At 49.1% G+C, this 14,872-nt stretch overlaps 1 long non-coding RNA gene across 1 annotated transcript in view; it reads left to right on the top strand.

Moving 5' to 3' along the window:
- Nucleotides 1-766: 766 nt before the first annotated feature.
- LOC140395592 (uncharacterized) overlaps nt 767-14,872 on the top strand; it is a 104,793-nt gene continuing 90,687 nt past the window's right edge. The window contains exons 1-3 of the long non-coding RNA XR_011936241.1: nt 767-953; nt 1,040-1,127; nt 3,196-3,318. This is a non-coding gene — a long non-coding RNA (uncharacterized lncRNA). The remainder of the gene's footprint in view (nt 954-1,039; nt 1,128-3,195; nt 3,319-14,872) is intronic.

Raw genomic sequence — 14,872 nt, 5'->3', positions numbered from 1 at the left:
GGTGGGCGAGATTTAAGGTCTGCTCTGCAAATCTCCCAATTTCCTGATATGCACTGCACTCTGGCAATCCAGTGCAATTGCTCCAGAACATCTCCTCTTGGATGCAAAAAAATAAAACGGCAACCGTTATGCCATCTAGCAATGACAGCACGGTGGTTAGCACTGCTGCCTCACAGCAGTGAGGGACCCGGATCCGATTCCAGCCTCGGGTAACTGTGTGGAGTTCGCAGATTCTCCCCGTGTCTGCATGAGTTTCCTTCGGGTTGCTCTGGTTTCCTCGCGTAGTCCAAAGATGTGCAGGTGGATTAGCCACGCTAAATTGTCCCAAAGTATTCAATGGTTGGGTTTGGTTGCAGGGATATTGCGGGGGAATGGGCCTAGGTAAGGTGGTCTTTCAAAGGGTCGGTGCAGACTTGATGAACCAAATGGCCTCCTTCTGCACTGTAGGGATCCCACGATTCTATGAATGGCACCCGCCAATTTAATATGGACAGAACAGCACGGAAAAGGTGAACAATTAGGCCAAGGACAAAGCTTGCTCTACTTCCTTCCTAACTGTCTCCTATTATGGCAACGGGTTGTTTATCAGCACTAAATGCCGCATTGTAAATGGAGTCCCATTTTTCAAATGCATGTCAGGGAACAAACAAGGATTAATTTTCTTTGCTGCTCAATTCGATGGCTGGCGATACCTGCCGAAGCTGTCTATTTGGACCACATGCACAGCCTTTGACAAGCTGCAATTCGTATTTGCTGTTTGACTTTGGAGGTGTCGGTTACAGCAAACAGTAGGAATTACTGGAGCATGAACTGAAGGGAACTATGTCAGAATTTTCCATGTCTGTTAATTTAACTCACGTATGGACAGCCTCAAACGGATTGTATTTACCACAGGAGAGTGTTTAGCTGCAGTAATTATTTATTGACGATGGATTCCACAGCATTTACGACAGGTAACTGCATGAAATGAACACTTTGTCGTAAAGTCATTATTGCTCCCAAAAGTCTTCTTCATTAATTATTTACAACCTTGCTTTAGAATCAACGAAATGTCAGCATGTTTTAATACTGAGAGAAAAAAAGAAAGGCTTCAGTGGAAAAAAAAACAACTTTTCAGATTGCCCGAGGTAAGATTTGCAAGAATGTAGACCATAATACTTCATCTCATATTCCCTAAAGCTCTTGTCGCCCAGTTGTTGACATGACGACGTTTATATAAGCCTGTCCTCCCTATGAACTGCGGTCTTGAACTTCACAAAGAAGCTCATCTCTTTCTGGGACAGCTAATTGTTATGAGGACAACTGCAGTTTTGTTCAGGTGAAAAATGATCTCTTTTGCTACAGGAAGTTTTTTGAAAGAGGAATTAAAACCACACAAAAAAAACCCTCAAGGAGAAATAAGACGGCATCTCCACGACTGAGTGTTAATGTCAACCTAGTGAAAGATTCTCGGGTGATAGCATTCCGGTTTCTTCCCCAGCAAAAAGTATTTAGAAGTCGAGGTGATCTTTCCCCGTGGTTCAGTTAGTGAACATACTACTTAGCTCGGAGCTGAGTGATACAGAGCAGGGAGGTTTCAGATTCAATGCTGATTATATGCTGAACTCACTGATCAGTCACGGTAGCAGTATTAATACTAAAATTGGCCAAGGTTTGTACATTCTCCCAGTGTTTGCGTGGGTCTCACCCCCGCAACCCAAAGATGTGCAGGCTAGGTGGATTGGCCACGCTAAATTGCCCCTTAATTGGATAAAAAAGAATGAGGTACACTACATTTTTTTTTTTTAATTGGCCAAGACATCAAAAGTGCAAAAATGGGGTTTAAAAAATAAAAGATAGGTTTGTGTTCCTGGTCAGGAGCCCATGTCTCTTGCAGGTTGCTTGAAGCCTATAAGTAACCTGATCTTCTAAAACCAACTCCGCTGGGTTGGCCATCTGCTAAGGGTGTCAGAGTCCTCGCTGCCAAGGCAAATCTTCTTTGCCTAGCTCAAGGAAGGTCTCACGACCAAGAGGAGGACAAAAGAAGCTCTTCAAAGGCACCTTGAAGACTTACCGTAAGAAATGCAACATAGACTTCAGAGACTGGGAGACCGTTGTTCAGAAGAGACCTGCCTGGAGGCACCTCTTGATTGAAGGGGCACAATTCTTCAAGGATGCCCGACTTCAAGCGTAGGCTCGGAAAAGGAGCCTGAGAAAGGAATACCCACGATATAGAATCGAAGGACTAATCCCACTTCCCGGAAACCTCTGCCAAATGTGGGGTCGAATTTGTGGCTCTAGGATCAGGCTCATCAGCCACGAAAGGGCCCACAGTGACCACTAAGACGGAGTTTCTTAGATAGACAATCATATTCACGAGTGTGTGATCGCTGAAGAACAAGAAGTAACCAGACATGGAGGGCAGTTATACATATATACAGAACATCAGGGACATGTTGACAAAACAGTGCAAAACAGATGAACAAGAAGAGAGAACTATTCACATTATCCCACTGGTGAGCCCATAAAAATATACCTGAGTTTGATGGATGCAACTGAAAGAAGCTTACAAACCTGATTCTGCTGTCAGCTCTGCAGGTTTGCAGATTACTAAAATGTAATCTGCAAAGTCCTCAACGAAAGCTGCCGGGCATCCCTCCACTTGAAACTTCCACCAAATTCTGACGAAGCCATCGCAAACCTAGAATTAAAATAAAATACACTTTATCATTCACATATCAATAATTATCCCATAAAAGTGAATCAGCTATCGCCAAACTTGAACTGTTGCTTGTTTTCCAAAATATAAAAATAATTAACATCCGCAAATGAGTGAAATATGACTGTAATGCTTCCACAAATGTAAAACCATGTTGAGCTAGCTTGTAATTAAAATTAATGAATTCTTATGGATTGAACAGAGAGTGTTACATACTTGGCTTACACTGTCGATTTGCAGAATGGAATGGTTGGTCTGTGACCTCCGATTTGTATTTCCTTGATTACCACACCGTTTGTCTTATAACTAGATCTTTTTCCAACTTTCCAAACTGAATTTTTCACTTGAAGTTAGCGTTTTAATAGTCGTTTTAAACCTCACACAAAAAGGAAGATTATCCACTCATACGAGTAAGATCTGTAGAAACATGCTGATGCTCTTGGTATATGCAAGTTATTTCGTCTCCCTGTCAGAGAAGGTAATCTGTTTTTTTGCAGCAATGCTCAACGTAGCCTATTGATTACCCACTTGTGCGGCCACATTTCCTTCTGAAACTGAGGTGAAGAGTTTGGAACCATTGTGCAGAACATCATCAAGACTGAAAAGAGTAAAAAGATGAGGTAAGGAAATATGGATTAGCTAAGCACACCAAGCTTTGGTTTTAAAAGCCTGAAGAATTTAGGAGGAAATAATCAGGGAGGTAAGACACTCCACAGCTTTGACGTCCTTGAAAAGACAGTTAATGTCTGCAATAATGTAAAGGGGAGGAAGAGCATGAAGTAGAAACATTCCTCAAATTTACCAGAATACGTATTTTATTTTACAATAAAAATTTGAGGTTTTCTGAAAGAGCATGACCCCCAAATGTACCACCAATTTTCTGCCTTCAACATTTGTATTCCTCTCGTCACACTTCCATGTTTTTTCGACAAAGCGGAGAGGGGACAGTAGGAACAGAAAGAACTTGGGAATGGAGGTTAACGAAAGTGCCAACATTTAACTGCGGGATGGGGAAAGATGGAGGAACACGCCATCTTTAACTTGGCGGGGGAGGGGGAAGAACATAGAACAGTACAGCACATACAGGCCCTTTGGCCAACAATGTTGTGCTGACCACTTTTCCTAATCTAAGATCACCTAACCTACATCCCTTCAATTTACTGCTGTTCATGTGCCTGTCCAGGAGTCGCTTAAAATTTCCCTAATGACTCTGACTCCACCATCCCAGCAGTGCATTCCACACACCCACCAGTCTCTGTGTAAAGAACCGACCTCTGCCATCTCCCCTATACCTTCCTCCAATCAAATTAAAATTATGTCCCTCGTGACAGCCATTTCCGCCCTGAGGAAAAGTCTCTGGCTATCCACTCTATCCATGCCTCTCATCACCTTGTACACCTCTATCAAGTCACCTCTCTTCCTTCTTCGCTCCAGTGAGAAAAGCACTAACTCACTCAACCTTTCTTCTTAAGACATGCCCTCCAGTCCAGGCAGCATCCTGGTAAATCTCCTCTGCACCCTCTCTAAAGCATCACATCCTTCCGATAATGAGGTGGCCAGAACTGGACACAATATTCCAAGTGTGGTCTAACCAGGGTTTTATAAAGCTGCAGCAAAACCTCGCGGCTCTTAAACTCAATCCCCCTGTTAATGAAAGCCAACACACCATACGCCTTCTTAACAACCCTATCAACCTGGATGACAACTTTGAGGGATCTATGTATATGGCCCCCAAGATCCCTCTGTTCCTCCATACTTCCAAGAATCCTGCCTTTAACCCTGTATTCAGCATTCAAATTCGACCTTCCAAAATGAATCACTTCACATTTATCTAGGTTGAACTCCATCTGCCACTTCTCAGCCCAGCTCTACATCCTGTCAATGTCCTGTTATAGAACATAGAAGATAGAGCATTACAGTGCAGTACAGGCCCTTCGGCCCTCGATGTTGCGCCGACCTGTGAAACCACTCTAAAGCCCATCTACACTATTCCCTTATAGTCCATATATGTCTATCCAATGACCATTTGAATGTCCTTAGTGTTGGCGAGTCCACTACTGTTGCAGGCAGGACATTCCACGCCCTTACTACTCTCTGAGTAAAGAACCTACCTCTGACATCTGTCTTATATCTATCTCCCCTCCATTTAAAGCTATGTCCCCTTGTGCTAGACATCACCATCCGAGGAAAAAGGCTCTCACTGTCCACCCTATCCAATCCTCTGATCATCTTGTATGCCTCAATTAAGTCACCTCTTAACCTTCTTCTCTCGAACGAAAACAGCCTCAAGTCCCTCAGCCTTTCCTCATAAGATCTTCCCTCCATACCAGGCAACATTCTGGTAAATCTCCTCTGCACCCTTTCCAATGCTTCCACATCCTTCCTACAATGCGGCGACCAGAATTGCACGCAATACTCCAAATGCGGCCGCACCAGAGTTTTGTATAGCTGCAACATGACCTCATGGCTCCGAAACTCAATCCCTCTACCAATAAAAGCTAACACACCGTACGCCTTCTTAACAACCCTCTCAACCTGGGTGGCAACTTTCAGGGATCTATGTACATGGACACCGAGATCTCTCTGCTCATCCACACTGCCAAGAATCTTACCATTAGCACAGTACTCTGTCTTCCTGTTATTCCTTCCAAAATGAATCACCTCACACTTTCTGCATTAAACTCCATTTGCCACCTCTCAGCCCAGCACTGCAGCTTATCTATGTCCCTCTGTAACTTGTAACATCCTTCCGCACTGTCCACAATTCCACCGACTTTAGTGTCATCTGCAAATTTACTCACCCATCCTTCTACGCCCTCCTCCAGGTCATTTATAAAAATGACAAACAGCAGTGGCCCCAAAACATATCCTTGTGGTACACCACTAGTAACTGGACTCCAGTCTGAACACTTCCCATCAACCACCACCCTTTGTCTTCTTCCAGCTAGCCAATTTCTGATCCAAACTGCTAAATCACCCTGAATCTCTGAACTGACTTTCTGAATGAGCCTACCATGGGGAACTTTATCAAATGCTGAAGAGTACGAGTATTACTCAGAGACAATGGGTGCCATTTTGACTGGAAGGCAAAGGGAGCAAGCTTGAACGGAATCGACGGAGGAAGAATAGTGCCAGTTTGAATCAAGCGAGGGACAAAACCAATTTGGGGGGGGGGCGGGGTGGTAAGAGCATGAGTTTGAATTGAAAAGGCAGAAGAAGAATGCTAGCTTGACTGATCAGTGGAAGAATGCCAGGTTAAATGGAAAGGAGATCCGAAACAGAGGAGAGGGTCAAGTAGGATGAACTAAGAGGGTTTGGGGGGTGGGGAGAGGGGAGCGGGTGTGTGTGTGTGGGGGGGGGGGGGGGTGCGAGCAGAGTGACTCTGTGAAGGGGTGAGGAAATGGATGGAGTGTGTGTTAATTAGGTCTCGAGATATTAAAATGGGCCTGACAGCTGGGGCGAGGGGGGATATGGAAAGTAAATGGTGCGTTTAATCTTCGAGGAACTTGAAAATTCAAATGTCTCTGTACCTTCAGGTCTTTTTTAGATTAAAAATCTGTCAAACAAATGACTCAGAACGCAACATAAAAATATAAAAAGTCAAAATTGTCCAGGAGAGCACTTGAACCACCTGGAAATGCACCGATTTGGTGATTGCAACATTTATATTCCTCCCTTTAGGCTTTCAATCACATTGATTTTTTGCACCCTATATAAGTGAAAGAACATTTGTGACTATTGTACAGCTTGAGTTACAAGGCTGTGTAACTATTAGTTTTCACTTGCCATAGGGTTATATTCCGGTTTGCCCTTGAGCGGTCCGCTTTTGATGAGCTGATTCAGTCTTTTTTGAAGCCGTTGGCTCAACTTTGCTAGTTTTCCAGGGTGCCATGTATGCATAACTTTCAAGATGAGGGATGATTTGAGAATTAACAGCAAGCTGATCATTTGGACCAGTGGTTAATGATTAGAGTGGGTTGTTTTCAATCCCCATGTTGCACAGTAAAGTCCTTACAAATCTTCGCAAATGCTTTTCATTGTCTTGGCTCCCTAATGTGAATCTCTTTATATCTACCAGTCACAATTCATCTCCAGACCATTCCAGACAAGTGATATTTGATACAAGCATAGAATTCCAGTACACTAAAAGACTTCCCATTCATCTCTTTTGTTTCGGATTTGTGATCCAAGCATAGCTCTGGAGTACAAAATGCTCATCCAAGCACAATGTGATTCCCAACTGTCCAGTTTGCCATGCTCAGATCACTAAATACGCTCAGTATGTTGCCAAATCTCACTTATGCACAATGGAATATTTTCCAAGTTTGTTCTCTTTGTGCGACCCAAATGTTTCTGCTCTGTGTTTCCTGTCTTTTTTTTTTAAATAAAATCGAAATGCCAAATGATTGAATTAAAACTAAAATTAACTACAGTTAGCTGCACATTTTATTTGCTTGCAGAACTTTTGGGTTTGTTAATGTGGGTTGTTAATGCTGGAATAGTTCAGACATCGCTCAGAATTTTCAATTCAGGAACTTTGAGCGGGATTCTCCGTCCAGCGATGTCGGAGTCGCAAACGATGGAGAATCGTGTGTCAGCCGAAAAATCAAGGTTGGTGCCAGGCGGAACGCCACGCTCCGCCACCTCAATAGCAGCGTGAATGCGTTCCATGTCCCTCACTGGTGTGGGCATGTAAATTGTACAGTAGTGGCCCGACCCGGTAGTCTCCAGCCTCCCGCGATGCTCCGCCCCCACCAGACGGAAGGGGCGCAGGCATGGTTTGCTTGTGGTATTTTAAAACGGGAATCAGGCACCGTGACTGTTGACGGTGAGAGAGGAGATAAGTCATTGTCATGATATACACCAGTATATCATGGTGCAGATACACACACTGATGGACACACAGCAAGACCAATCAACACACACATCACCGCAGCCAATCACCAGTTAGAGCACACTCACTATAAAGACAGGGGGCATCAGATTCAGCTTACAGCACAGGTCCTCACCATGTGCTGAGTGCATAGACTGGTTAGGACAGGCATAGGTCTTTAGTTTAATCTAATATTGTGTTAACCCACAGTGAAAGTATGTTCAACAGTTTCTCACTTAATAAAATAGTGTTGCACTATTTTAAGTGTTGGTGGCCTGCAGGTGTTCCACGGATCCAGAGCACCCAACACATCAGTCATGTTTCCAAAGGCGCAGCTGTGGTCTGCCAGTTGTGCCGCTGACTCGGGGGTGCCAGAGCCGGGTAGGAGTGACCAGAAGATGGACCGTGAGCCTGGGGTATCCCCCGGGCCCGGAGTGTCCGGGCACAGACCGCCATTGCCGCGGCCTGCAAGGCGGCGCACTCCACTGACCGCCCACCGTGACACGTAAATGTGCAGAGTGCCACCAGCCGTATGGATGCCCCCCAACCCCCCCCGGGCCGCCCCCCCCCCCCCCCACCCCCAGGAACCCCAAAACCCCAACCAACCCATAACAGGATGGGCATGGTCCAACGTAGCCAGTGATCCACCAGGTGTTGGCAGCTCTCAGTGCACCTATTCAAGGTGCTGACCCACTGCAGGTGGAGCAGGGGAGGGGGATGGTACAGAGCGAAGCCCGAACAGCGGGCGCATGCGCCATAGCCCTTGCCACCCCCCCCCCCAGCACACTACCCCCCAGAGCGGATGCCCCACCATTGGCAACATCAGCTACCCCGCAGGAACACGGCCCAGAACCAAGCCTCACCTGCCCACTGCGGCCCTGCTCCCATCCAACTTGCCCCCAGAAAGGTAGTCGCAATGACACACCACAGCTACGGTCCCAACAGGTGCCAACAGGCAGCGCCTGTCGTATGAAAACCAGCCTGACCGGGCGTGCCGCCAACGACTGCAGCTCAGCAGAGAAACCGTGCAACGTCTGTGCCGGATCATTGCGCATCTGGAACCTCGGGGTATGGGGGAGGACACCGGCTCCTGGTGTCTGTCAAGGTGACTGTCGCCCTGAATAACTATGCCATGACGTCCTTCCAGGGGACCTGCCTGGGACCTCCCAAGCCTCCGTGCATAGGTGCATCCGCACCATAAAGGATGCCCTGTATGCCCGGGCGGCATAACACATTGTCTTCAGCGTGGACCAAGCCCACCAGGTTTCCCAGGCAGCCGCAATCGCTGGCATGCCCCAGGTCCAGTGGGTGATCGATGGGATGCAGGCCCCCCTATGGACACTGCTGCCTGAGAGGGTGCTCTTCATCAATCGGAAGTGGTTCCACTCCCTCAATGTACAGCTATTCAAGCAGCGTGCACGACATGTTTGTCCTGGCCCACTTAATAGTGCCTGACTCATTGGAGGTGCTCCCCTGGGTGAGGTGCTGGCTCCTGGGCGACAGGGGTTATCCGCTGTGCCCGTGGCTGATGACGCCTATCCGGAGGCCACAGACCGATGCAGAGACCTGCTATAACAATGCCCATGCAGCCACCAGGGGCGTCATCGAGTGGTGCACCGATGTGTTGAAGGTGATTCAGGTGCCTGGACTGCTCAGCAGGTGCCCTCCAGTACAGCCCTAGGTGGGTCTCCCGCAGCTTGGCGGCCTGCTGCATCTCCACAACACCGCGCAGCAGAGGGGCAACATGCTGGAGGAGGAGGTGGAGGAACGGCATGCCTCATCCAACAAGGAGGATGTGGAAGAAGGCCAGGATGCACAGGACATGGGGCCTAGCCAGGCACAGGAGGCTGCAAGGCGTGTGCACCAGGGCCGCCAGGTACGGGGTAAATTGATCGCCTCCACATTCGCCAAATAGTGGGCCGGGCCACCGGCAACTCAACCGTTCCGTTCCACCGCTATATGTCCGATACCCCCCCATCACCCCCAACCCAGCAACCCACCCCCCTCCTAGCTTCCCCACCAGCTGCACCACAGGGTGTTGGACCTGGGTTGGCAGCATCAGCGGGTCCGTTCCATGGGACGGAGGATGACGTCGTTCCACTCCGTGATTAGCTCTGGTGGTCCGCAACGTCTGACTCCCGCCATGGTGTCACATACCAGTATCCGTCCGGATGATCTCTGCATGCATGCTGGCCATTCCCTCACAAGGGCCCAGACACCCTCTGGAGGGTTGAGGAGATGGGGTTCGGGGGTGGGGGGGAGGTTGGTGAGCGGTGATTGGTCACACACTCAGCAGGCCCTACCACACGGCACCGCCGCATCTCTGGCCCAGGCCCCTGCCCCCTCCAAGGGCGTCCACTGGGGGTCCACCCGATTGCCCTGGGGGGCCCTGCACCTTGCTGTCGTCCAACACCCTCACCCCACATCTCCGCACCCCCCCCCCCCCACTCACCCCCACACACACACACCCAACACCCACCCGGCACACTGCACCCAGCCCTGCCTCTCCCTCACACCCTCCGGACAGAAGCCCCTGGCAGCTCGGAAAGTCGGCCGCGCAAAGATTTCACAACTTCACTTTCTCTGAAAATTCTGCGAGCATACCACTCAGTCGATTCACACACCAGAGGATTGGCTCCTTCACTGGCTCAGAAGCCATTTTTTTTCCTGTATGTCAGTGAAGTACCTTGGGATATTTTCCTCAGTTAAGTGCACTGTGCGACTTCAAGTTGTTGAATGAATGATAGATACTTTGAAGCATTCATTTTCGTACTTAACGAGGAATATGCAATGTGGTTTTGATTCTTGAGTCCGATTGTTTTTTCTGATCTCTTACTTGTCCACTAGTGGGACAATTATTGTCCACTAGTGAGAAAAGTTCGGCAAAATTTGAATAGACTGAGAGAAGAAACTTGGAAAGCTGCAGTTGTGAGAGTTTGATGGCTATTGCTACCCACAGTACAATATCATTCAGGTCTTGGAACTCACGCATTAGAAGCACTTGACTAAATGTGTTGCTAATAACAGTAGCCCTGATCTGGGTGCTACTGATTGAGGTGGGTTTGTGTCTTCTCGAGGCTGCTGTTGGCTGGTTTCCATGGGTCAAATCAGAAAATCCTTGACCGAGGCACCAATGGGATCGAATTATCTATGAAGGTTATACCTGAAATTACAGCCATCTGTGCACTCATTTTATCAATGTCCATTATAACTCAAAGCTAGAGAGGCAGAGAGATTTAGGAAGGGAATTCCAAATCATAAGGAACTTGGGAGCTGAAGGCATTGCCACCAATGGTGGAGCAATTAAAACTGTCCACATGACAATGGATGAGTACCTATTTTTAATTCCTGTGATGCCACACTGAATATTCATACCTCGTCAACATGACATCTACTATATAAAGATGAGAATAAGTCAAGGGAGACCTGTGGGAGCACCAATGTAAGTATAGCCCCAGGGAGGGCACGGGACATGCCCAGGCAGTGCCTTGGCAATGTCCCCTGGCACTGGTTGGCACTGACCCGGTACCGGTTGAAGTTGCACCCAGCCCAAACCGGGTTCGGAAAGGGTAGGCAACTGGTGGCCAATCTAAGAAGGCTGCTTAATGTGATCATGATGCCCCCGGAGAGCAAGGAGGTAGAGATAGTGGTAGCTATGGATGTGGAAAAGGCTTTTGACCGGGTCGAGTGGGACTATCTGTGGGAGGTGCTGGGACAGTTTGGGTTCGGGGAGGAGTTCATTGATTGGGTTAGGCTGTTATATCAGGCCCCGGAGGCTAGTGTAAGGACGAACAGGACGACATCAGATTATTTCAGACTGCACCGCAGGACAAGACAGGGTTGCCCTCTCTCCCCACTGCTGTTCGCGCTGGCCATAGAGCCCCTGGCAATTGCTCTGAGAGCTCCAAGGGATTGGAAAGGGCTGGTCCGGGGGGGGAGTGGAACATAAAGTCTTGTTATACGCGGATGGCCTGCTGTTATACGTAACGGACCCAATGGCGGGGATGGACGGCATCATGGAAATCCTGAGGGAATTTGGCCCGTTTTCAGGATATAAACTGAACGTGGCTAAGAGCGAGTTGTTCGTAATTCAGGCGAGGGGGCAGAAGAGTAGGCTGAAGGGGTTGCCGTTCAGGCTGGTAGGAGAAAGCTTCAGATACTTGGGGATACAGGTGGCACAGGACTGGGGCAGGTTGCATCAGCTCAACCTGTCCTGACTGGTGGAACGAGTGAGGGAGGAGTGTCGGTATTGGGATGCGCTCCCGCTGTCACTAGCGGGGAGGATGCAGACTGTTAAGATGACGATTCTCCCGAGATTCTTGTTCATATTTCAGTGTCTCCCCATTGTCATCCCGAGGTCCTTCTTTAAGAGGCTGAATAAAATGATTCTGGGATTTGTCTGGGCAGGGAAGTCTCCACGGGTGAGGAAGGTGATGCTCGAAAGGAACAGAGGGGAAGGGGGGCTGGCGTTACGGAACTTTAGCAACTACTACTGGGCGGCCAACATAGCGATGATAAGGAAATGGATGGTGGGTACGGGGTCGGTTTGGGAGCGGTTGGAGGCTGCTTCGTGCAAGGGCACCAGTTTGGCAGCCCTGGTTACGGCGCCTCTGCCGCTCCCGCCTGCGCAGTACTCCACCAGCCCTATAGTGGTGGTGGCTTTGCAGATCTGGGGCCAGTGGAGGAGGCATATAGGAGACGTGAGAGCATCGGTGTGGACCCCAATCTGCGGCAATCACCGATTTGCCCCGGGGAACATGGACGGTGGGTATCGACTGTGGCAGAGGGCGGGGATTGCGAGGGTGGGTGATCTGTTCTTGGAAGGGAGCTTCCCGAGCATGAGGGCATTGGAGGAGAAGTTTGGGCTGGCGGGAGGGAATGACTTTAGATACTTGCAGGTGCGGGATTTCGTGTGCAGGCTGGTGCCGTCCTTCCCATGCCTCCCGCCAAAGGGGAGGCAGGACAGGTAGCATAGAGGGTAGAGTCTCAGATATTTCCAAAGAACTAATGGGAGCAGAGGATACACAGACGGAGGACCTGAAGCTTAAGTGGGAAGAGGAGCTCGGGGGGGGGGGAGATGGAGGACGGTATTTGGGCAGAAGCTCTGAGCAGAGTAAACACGACCGCAACATGCGCCAGTCTGATCCAGTTTAAGGTTGTCCCGGATTTTGAAAACTGGAGTGGTAATGAGTCCTGAGGTGACAACCTTTGGGGTGTCGGAGGACCCGGGAGTCCAGGAGGAGAAGGAGGCCAACGTCTTGGCCTTTGCTTCCCTGGTAGCCCGGCAACGAATACTGTTGGTATGGAGGGACTTAAGGACCCCGAAGACCGAAGTATGGCTATCGGACATGGCGAGCTTTCTCGGTCTAGAGAAAGTTAAGTTCGCCTTGAGAGGTTCACTATCGGGGTTCGGCCGGAGGTGGCAGCCATTCATTCATTTCTTCGCGGAGAATTAACAGTCAGCGGGGCGGGGGGGGGGGGCAAGGTAGAGTAGAGTAGGGGGAGGTTTAGGCAGGTCCTTGCGAGAATGGAGTTGTGGTTTGTACTATGCGTGATTTGCTTTTTTTTTGTACAGTACTATACAATGTCATTGTTTTATATGCCAAAAATACCTCACTAAAATTGTTTATTAAAAAAAAAAGAAACTGCACCCAGCACCAGTTGGCACAGCCACGGCATGGCTGGCACTTCCCCGGCACTGATTGGCACTGCCCATGGCACTGGTTGGCAGTGCCAGTTGGCACCAGAGGCAGTGCCAACCAATAACAGGGCAGTGCAGGGGAAGTGAAAGCCTGTGCTTCAGCAGTATCAACTGTGCCAGGCCAGTGTCCACCGGTGACAGGGCAGTGCCAACTGGCACCAGGGCAGTGCCAACCAGTGCAAGGGACAGCGCAAACCTGTGCCAGTGGTAATGCCAGGATGGGCCCTCTGGAGAGCCCCATTGGGGGGTTCCCCATATATCTGATGGGGAGGGTGGGGGGGCGGAAGGACTGCCTGTGAAGGGGGGGGGGGGTGATCCCTGGAAAGGGGGTGTTGCTGAGAGGGGGGGGGGGAAGAGTGCCCACGACACTTGTGTGGTGTGGGGTGTCACTCTGATGCTTGTTGGGGGATCTTCTGTGTCTGTGGAGGGTGGGGTAACTAGGGTGCCATTTAAAGAGGCACCCCAATTTCTATCAGGGCCCTCCCACCACAGTGACACCTTGAACCGCACTCCCCAGATTTTCTGTGCACTAAGTGTCAGAACATCTGGTCTGGAGTGATACATGGCGGTTTTCAGTCAGAACTTGACAAAATCTGGGAAAATTCCATCCCAGGAATGGAGCAGGACAGTTCAGTTAAAATGGTTGAGAAACACTGGTTTGTTTTATAGAAAGTTGCCACGTGCCTTTACATTTGTTGAACATTTCTCTCACTGACACATGTTTACTGTGCAATTTTCACAGAGACACACATATAGTCCAGAGCTGGCCGGTTCTGAATTCAGGCCCGGTGACACAGGGAGCTCTATCATACAGGAGAGAAGGATTGGGTTGCTGCCGATGATAGAATCATAGAATCTACAGTGCCGTAGGTGGCCATTCGGCCCATCGAGTCTACACTTGCCCCTGGAAGAGCACCCTACCTAAACCCACACCTCCACCTTATCCCCGTAACCCAGTAACCCCACCTAACATTTGGACACTACAGGGCAATTTAGCATGACCAACCTACCTAACCTGCACATCTTTGGACTGTGGGAGGAAACCGGAGCACCCGAAGGAAACCCACGCAGACACGGGGAAAACGTGCAGACCCCGCACAGACAGTGACCCAAGCCGGCAATCGAACCTGGGTCCCTCGTGCTGTGAAGCAACTGTATGGATAACTGTGCTACCGTGCCATCCTAAATCTTATTTTGGATTGGGCAAGTTTCAAATGAGGCATCTGGAAACTTCCAAAATGTTAGCCTCACACCAACAAGATGATCTGAATGTTGCTCACCCTGGAATTGGGAGAGTCAGGGCAGAGATTGCACTCGCTGGACCTCTGTATACAACATCCTCCCCGACAATCTCAGCTGTCATTGCATTCCAGTTTTACCTGGCATATCTTCCCTGCCACCACCCTGCTCATTCTCAGATGTGACAAATGCTGAGAAATAGTTCACATTAAGTCTTTACTTTTACATTTGCTGCCATTTGCTTTTAAGTTGGCAGATCTCCTTCAATAAGAACTTTTAGCCAGACCTTCCAAGAGCCACACTCAGGCTAAGTAACAGGGCAAGGCCAAGTTGCAATTGCCACAGAAACAGTTCTGTATCC

Source organism: Scyliorhinus torazame, chromosome 18 (assembly GCF_047496885.1).
Source record: "Scyliorhinus torazame isolate Kashiwa2021f chromosome 18, sScyTor2.1, whole genome shotgun sequence".
NCBI classification, from domain to species: domain Eukaryota; kingdom Metazoa; phylum Chordata; class Chondrichthyes; order Carcharhiniformes; family Scyliorhinidae; genus Scyliorhinus; species Scyliorhinus torazame.
This window is presented reverse-complemented; position numbering and strand designations above follow the sequence as displayed.